Source organism: Danio aesculapii, chromosome 21, assembly GCF_903798145.1.
Source record: "Danio aesculapii chromosome 21, fDanAes4.1, whole genome shotgun sequence".
Classification (NCBI taxonomy): domain Eukaryota; kingdom Metazoa; phylum Chordata; class Actinopteri; order Cypriniformes; family Danionidae; genus Danio; species Danio aesculapii.
In genome coordinates, this window is record NC_079455.1 from 29,037,054 (window position 1) to 29,045,680 (window position 8,627).

Sequence of the window (8,627 nt, forward strand, 5' to 3'; positions counted from 1 at the left end):
TTGGTTTTTTTTACAGAGATATAATCTGAATTGCAATAAATAGTCAAAATTGAAACTCACAATTTGAGAAATAATGTTGCAGAACTTTTTGGTTCTATAAAAAAAAAAATCTGAACTTCAAATAGGAAAGAATTCTGGGAAAGAATTGTCAGAATTGCAAAAGTAAAACCATAATTGCAAGAAATAAAGTGTAGAATTGCATGCAAACTCTGAGAATTCTGAGAAAATTTTAAGAAATAAATGGAACTGCAAGGAGGAAAGTCAGAGAATTGACTCATAAATCATCAAAATATGTATGTATGTAGAGGTCAGAAACAAAAACCTCTAAGCGCCATCTGAATATTCCATCAAAAATGAACATTTTTAGCAGCCTCCTTTGCTTATGTTATTTCACTTTGGACATAAAAGTGATATTAATGAACCTACACACAGGAGCCTCAAAAAAATTGTAATTTTAGAAGAAAATTTCAGATGGCATTTTGAGGTTTTTGCATCTGAACCCTTCATATACTGTATGTATTTGGCATAGTCCATTTATTAATCCGGGGTCGCCACAGCGGAATGAACCGCCAACTTGTCTAGCACATTTTTACGAAGCGGATGCCCTTCCAGCCGAAACCCATCTCTGGGAAACAAGCATACACACTCATACACTACAGACGATTTAGCCTACCCAATTCATCTGTACCACATGTCTTTGGACTGGGGGGGGGGAACCGGAACACCCAGAGAAAACCCACGTGAACGCAGGGAGAATATTCAAACTCCAACCAGCCGAGGCACGAACCAGCGAATCCCTTAGCTGTCTGACAAATGATAGACAGCTTTGTGTCAAATCCATTACATAACACAGTAAAAATCCTTTAAGCAGATTTTGGCAGGAACCGCTGGTGGTTTAATGTGAATGTGAACACATATCAACCAAAAGGTGTAATTTCCATATGATTTCTTTCCCGTTTTTTTTTTTTTTTTTTTTTAATCTTGCCACTAAATACACCTACTAGGGCTTAATATCTGACAGATGGCATTAATGATGACCATTGAAAAAGCATTTTAACATTTCTAACCCACTGGAAACCTGCAATATGCTAACATTTTCACAAGCACACATCCATAATAACCATAATGTATAATCAACCTGACTTCAAACATACTGTAAAGCGTACAGTATATCTCACCCCAGGCATCACACACACACACACACACACACACACACACCACTTCATCTGAGTGTGAAAGATGAGCTGTGCGTGTTGCTAGATTATCATTAAAGTGTGTGAATATATGTGTGCTCAAATAGTCTGTTGCATCAGAATATAAAAAGAGATTGTGCTTTTGATATGTGAAATGATAACTTTAAATATGCAGCGTCTCACTGACACTGAAAGAAGGAAAACTGAGAACAATAAGGCAGTTTGGGGGAAAGGTGAGCAAAACTGAGAAAGAGCAAAGGAAAAAGAAGAGAAGAAATCTGAATGGTAAATAAAAGAAAGAAATGTAGAACAAAGAGAGAAGAAAACAAAAAAATGAAGGAACAAGGATAATAAACAAGATGGGAGAAAAAAATAAAAGAGGAAATGGGAAAGGAAATGAGGAAATGTGGAGGAAAAATGAGAAATGAAAATGAATTGGAAAAAGGAAAGATTTCTTTAATGTTGCTAGAGACAGAGAGAGAAAGGGACATGTTTTAGTGCTCTATTTATTTGTCTCCTCAAAGACAGAACGCTGTCTTTGAGGAGAAGACATAAACACTCTATACTGTAAAAATAAGTTTACTTAACTCAAAATTGTAAGGCAACTTGCTTCAGAGCTTTTCTGAGTTGACTCAAATCAAGCTCTGCAGCAAGTTGCCTTACAATTTTAAGTTAAGTAAACTTGTTTTACAGTCTAGTTCCAGGTAAATTTAAATACATATTTAGTCACTCATTCATTTTCTTTAGTCCCTTTTTTAATCTGGGATCGCCACAGCGGAATGAACCGCCAACTTATCCAGCATTTGTTTTACACAGCGGATGCCCTTCCAGCTGCAACCCATCTCTGGGAAACATCCACACACACTCATTCACATTCATACACTACGGACAATTTAGCCTACCCAGTTCACCTGTACCACATGTCTTTGGACTCTGGGGGAAACCGGCGCACCCGGAGGAAACCCACGCAAATGCAGGGAGAACATGCAAACAACTGACCCAGCCGAGGCTCGAACCAGCAACCTTCTTGCTGTGAGGTGACAGCACTACCTACTGCGCCACTACAGTAAATATTGCTTTTTAATTCATGTATTTGCATATATCTTCAAGATAAAGCATGAAAAACGGATATTATTTACATTTTTGAGATGTGATTAGTATAGATAGATAGATAGATAGATAGATAGATAGATAGATAGATAGATAGATAGATAGATAGATAGATAGATAGATAGATAGATGGGTTTATAATTAAATATTGCGTTTTGAGTTTTCAGAGCATTACAACCCGTGTCAATATCCAGTATCTTTTCATTTTAAATACCGATTATAGTGGTGATTGTGCATCTTTAACAGCAGGGGACGACAGGCGACTTGTTTTTCCTCATTTATTTTTCCCCTATTCTCAGCACTCATTTAAACACAACATGAATTTTCCAGCTGTTCGTGATTTTCTCGGTAAGTGTTTTTATTTATTTATTTATTTATTTATTTATTTATTTATTTATTATTGTAGCCAGTATAACATTATAGAACTTTGTATATTCAGAAAGAGTATAACATGTTTTGTTCAAATCGCTATTTATTTATTTAAATCTCTTTACAGGTCTACAAAGAGCTTTTAAAAATAGGCTTCCTTGCATATTTAGGGTTTTTTACGGTCGCCTAGAGAGCTTAACGTGCAATTTAAGAAATGGAGTATATGCACAGTTATTGTTTTTCAGCCAATAGTAAACTTCCGGTGAAAAGTTTCTGTGACTTTAAAACTCTATACGGTCTCTTTTACAGCATCGACATCGTAATGTAATAACAATGCATGCAGTTAAATAAACCTTAGCATTCATTTAGTTTTTAAAGCATAACATGAGATGAAAGTGTAACCGATAGCACCTATACCGGCAGGCTAGCGCATAAACGCCATTCAAAATACTGAGGTAAAATAAATTGTCATATTTTAATGACATGGTGGGGGGAAATGTAATGTAATGCAGTGCTTCTTGTCCGGTCTGAGACGCACTTTATATCAAATATCTATTAGCCAGTGAAGATCATTGATTTTTAAAGAAAACAGATCTTAAACATGGCGTTTTTTTGTAATGGAAAGACCGTTCAATGGAAGCCGTCAGCCTGACTTGGCATCATGTACATTTAAAAATTCGCAACGCAGACAAAAGAATAAAACACTCCGCATTTTCTCACGTCAACAAGTTACGAAAATGTGCTGCATTTTCTCACTTCCAAAAACAATGGAACACCATGGAAATGTTTCAAGGGGACCCTAAAACGTGACAGACACTGCTGTGCCTTTGCTATTGCTCAGTAAAGTTGTAGGTGATCTTTGGAATGTGAGTTTTTTTGTTTGTTTGTTTGTTTGTTTGTTTGTTTGTTTTAACATCCTGATTCCATTGCCTTTTGTATTTTATTAGCCCAAATAACCTAAATAGCCGGGTCCGTCAAAATTGAATGTCTCCTTGAAATATTTCCATTATTTTTGCATTGTGAGAATTTGCAGCACGTTTGCTGTCAAATGGATGACGATCTTTTTTTCAATTTGCTGGTGTTTTTGTAATTGCATCTGTTTTCTTAAATTGCAGCATGCTAAGCTCGCTGGGCCACTGTGTGGTTTTAAGTCTGTGAGAATCCTGATTTTCAAAAGAAACAATGTAAAATAATATATTTAATTTTGGGTAGAATTATAAGTTACTATCTATTTTTAGTTGTGTTGTTTGATTGGGGGTGGGGTTTGGATTTTGTCTGTTTTTGTTTTTTGATGGGTTGAGGTGGGCTGTTGGTTGGAGTTGTAAATATAAAGATCAAATGAAACATTTTACTAAATTAAAATGAAGTAAATTCTAAGTTAACCAATACTGACCTGAAACTGACCTGCATCATAACACTGAGGTTAATGTTTCGAAGCAGATATGGCCTGACACAATGCTGTTTACATTAAGGAAGGATGTCATCCCAGATGTCACAGGCCTCTTCCAGTGTGAACGTCTCCAGCCAGGGCCCCTGACACTCACCAAACAGACACAAACACACTTTCCTGGAGCTTCGCATTCCCACACACAGATTTAACCTAAACAATCCATCCAGGACTCCAGATAAGTCTGTGTGTATGTGCGCGCGCGTCTGTGTGTGTGTGTGTGTGTGTGTGTGTGTGTGTGTGTGTGTGTGTGTGTGTGTATGTGCGCGCGTCTGTGTGTGTGTGTGTGTGGTGATGACTACTTTGCACAAACATCTCAGTCACCATTGCTTTATACTTCCAAAAACCATGGCAATTCTCCTGAGACACTTCAAGAACAAATGTTATGGTTAGTTTCAAATGTTATTGGTGTAGTTCTGTGGTTTTTAACCAAGCACCAGGGGCCACTAAAGGACAGTTAACACAGTTTCACAGTTATCTTAAAACAGCTTAAAGTGATTATATTCTTGTATTAGTTAAATCATGTAGGCTATAATTCTTTCATTTAATTATTTTAGGTAAATGTTGTATCATAAATTTAAATTACAATATTGCTATAAATACTAAATTATAAATTATATATTATAAATTTTGATTAAATAGAAACAACCGACAACTTTTTCCATAATTGTTCACAATGAATGAAATCTAGAAATGAATGAAGAAAAAAAGAGATGCTACAATGATACCATATAGGAGAACCTGTAAGTTCCCTCAAGAACCTTTTAGTGAATTGTTATAGTGTGAAGACCATTTTATAATTCAAAGAACCCCTTATTTTTGCTATTAAAAAACTTGATATTTTTTTTCGTCAAACATTCATACATTTCATAGATTGCAAAGTCATTCTTCTCCTCATAGCTGATTGGTTTGGCTCACAGCTTAAAGAGTCATCATTTACTCACCCTTGACTTGTCATAACCCTGTTCAAGTTTTTTTTTTTTTTTTCTGTTGAACACAAGACAAGATACTTTGAAAGTAGTTTGATGGCTCACCATCAGAACCTTTCCCGATTCAAAGCGGGCTAAAGCAAGGCTGTGTAAGTGCCCTGACACTCTTTGGTATCTTTCTCTCCTTGCTTCTGTGTCATGCCTTTAGTCAGTCGGAGGATGGTAGAACATCTGCACTAGGAGCGATGGCAACCTATTTAATCTTGCTCATCTGCGTACAAAGACCAAGGTGCGCAGAGTCCTTATCAGAGAGATACTGTTTGCTGATGATGCTGCCATGACTGCCCTTCAGCATCTTATAAGCAGGGCCAGACAGAATCTGCGGAAGTTTTTTGCTATTTCTGTGGAGAACTTTGGTAAAAATCTGCGGAATTATTTTGGGAGTATCATAACTAAAACCTTAATATCTGAAATAAAAAATTCTCTCATATAATATCTCTACTAAAAGACAGAAAATATTACTGTATAAACTGCATTGTACAGTGGATTTTCAAATTAGTCAATGTTATTACTGTAATTAATTAAAAAACTGAATAAATATAGATTTACACACATTTACTCAAGTAATATAAACAGAATTAATGATGGGCTAAAAATCTGCGGAAAATCTGAAAAAAATCATGCCTCTGATGAGTTTGGGCTCACTATCAGCCTGACGAAAACCAAGGTCAAGGGCCAGGATGTCAGCAGCACTGCCAGGATGTCCATCGGTGATCACAATCTTGAGGTAGTTGAGGGCTTTATATATCTTGGCTCTACTATCTCCAGCAACCTCTCTCTGGGGAGTAAGTTGCACCACAATTGGCAAAGCATCAATCGACATGGTGCAATTGACCAAGAAAGTGTGGACCAACAGGCTGCTCACCATAAACACCAAGATAAAAGTTTACCAGACAGCACACTTCTCTATGGCTGTGTGATATAGACCATGTACACCTGGCAAGAATGCAGGCTCAATTCTTTTCATCTTCGCTGCCTGAGGAGGATCCTGGGGATCTCCTGGCAGGACCATGTCTCTAACACAAATGTGCTAGCCAAGGCAAAAGCCCCCAGCATGTATGCACTCCTTTCCCAAAGGCGCCTTTGCTGGTATTTGTGTGCATATTAACAATACATTCAAAATATATTGATTATTCAGAAACAACCAACAACTTTCTCCATAATTTTTTATTTAATTGTTATTCACAATGAATAAAATAAAAAAATGAATGAATAAAAAGAGATGCTACAGTGATGCCATATTGAAGAACCTTTAAGTTCCCTAAAGAACCCTTTAGTGAAAAGATCTTAAACTGTCGTAGTGCGAAGACGATTTTATAATCAAAAACTCTTTTTTTTCTGTATAGAAAAAAAACCTCTTGTTGATTTTGTTTTGTTTATTTTGTTTATTTTTTTGTCAAGCATTTCAAAGCGAAGATTGAGGAGACGAAGTCATTCGTCTCCTCATAGCTGATTGGTTTGGTTCACAGCTTAAAGAGATAGTTCAGCCGAAAATAATGATGCTGCCATCATTTACTCACCCTTGACTTGTCACAAATCTGTTCAAGTTCTTTTTTTCAGTTGAACACAAAAGAAGATACTCTAAAGAGCACTTATGATGAAATGTTGGACAGGCCTGTGTGTATGTATAGTGTGTCCAGTCATATTGGTGTGATATAAACACAAGTCTCTTTTTTAAAAATTTCCTGATGTTAAAATAAGACCCAAATCCCAGTGATTTTGAGGCCCACAGCAATGCGGCGTAGGAGTAAGGTTTTCCCCGCCCACCGAATTGATAGACAGATGCCATGTTTCTATAATAACATGTCTACACATGTCCAAAGACCTTTTTTTGCAATGAAACTGTGATTAAAATATCTGTTACAACTCTCTGTGACTTCTATAAGTTTTATAAATTTAAAACATTTTTCAAAACAGAGCATGTTTGTAATAAAGACAGTAAAATCGCTGAGTAATTCTTAACCGCTATAATCACCATGGCCGCATGGTGTCAGTATACGCGAATATATATGTGTGTGTACTGCAAATGGCATCTGTGTGTGACTCTTCATTTCAGAAAGGCTTGAATAAACTCCACTACAAATACATCAAATAAACTTGGTATTTTTGACTAATGAGCTGTGTTTCAGCTTCATCTGAGTCTGTCTCTACCACTGACGGCTGTTTATCTGACATAACGCATGAGAAGCAAACATGCGTAGGAGCGGTGGGCGGAGAGAAGCAGCTTATTTGGATTTAAAGCCACAGGCTACAAAAACAGCTACACTGTAGTCAGACACCAAAATGGATAGATTCTGGAAGCTGAAGCTTTACAGACACGTTCTGGAGACACCAAAGGCTTATCTTACATCTTGTAAAAGGGGTAAAATATGTGCCCTTAAAAAGTACTCAAAACCTGTAACCATTGACTTCCATAGTATATATTTTTCCTTCTGTGGATGTCATGGGTTACTAGTTTCCAACAAAATTCTAAGTATCTTCTTTTGTGTTCAACAGAAAATAATGAAAGTTCTAAATGTTTACAACCACTTGAGAGTGAGTAAATAATTATTATATCTTTATGTTTGAGTGGACTATTCCTTTAAAACACTTTTTTTTTTTAAGTCCCAATGGGAATGCTTCCGGAAGCAACGCCTCAGGTCAAGGACCGCCAGTCTAATCGATGACTCCAGTAGAGTTCCTGTGCTCCCAGTAGACTAAACCGCATATGTCCTGATGAAAAACTTCCCTTTTCCTCCATGCTTAGAGGCCCAAATCAGATATGGACCAAGTCACAAGACACAACAGGGGAATAATTTACCCAATGCCTCGGGCGCCTTCAGAAGGTTGTAGTTTGCAAAACCGCAAACAAATCCACCTCATGGCACTAGTTAGTAATTACAAAACAAGCAGCAAAGTTTTAAAGTGCCGGTTATACCCCTTCAAGCCTGACCTGATGTTGAACATAGCATATTATATACAGGCATCCTCCTGTATTACTGTATATAGGTTTTTGTTCATCAGATAAAGGTTTCACTGAATACTGTGAGTGGACTGCTTTGTCTGTTATGTTCACAGGGGCAAATAACCTGTGACTCGAATGATCACCAAGAGGAAAGTCATTTAAATGTATGAACTTGAAACATTTATGTAATTGAACCTAAAACCAATAACTAAAAGCTATGCTAGACCACTACATGGCATAATCTGACATCAGATTTGATTTTGCTCTTCATTTTATCAAGCTTAATTACTTTACTTAGATTTTTTTTAACAATTTATTTGGCATACATTTTAATCACAAGCAACCTGTAAATCAGAAGAACAATGAAGGCAATCAGATTAACGAGATCTGTTGTGAAAAGACCCAGTAAACGTCATGATTGCATTTCAAAGTATAGATTGCATAATTGGTTTGGGGAACTTCCATTCAAAAAAACTTAAACAAATAATGTCAGATAATAAGGTTGCACTACAAATTATCCATATAGATATTGAAACATGAGTGAGTGGTATGATTGGCTTTGTGCTTTTTTTTTG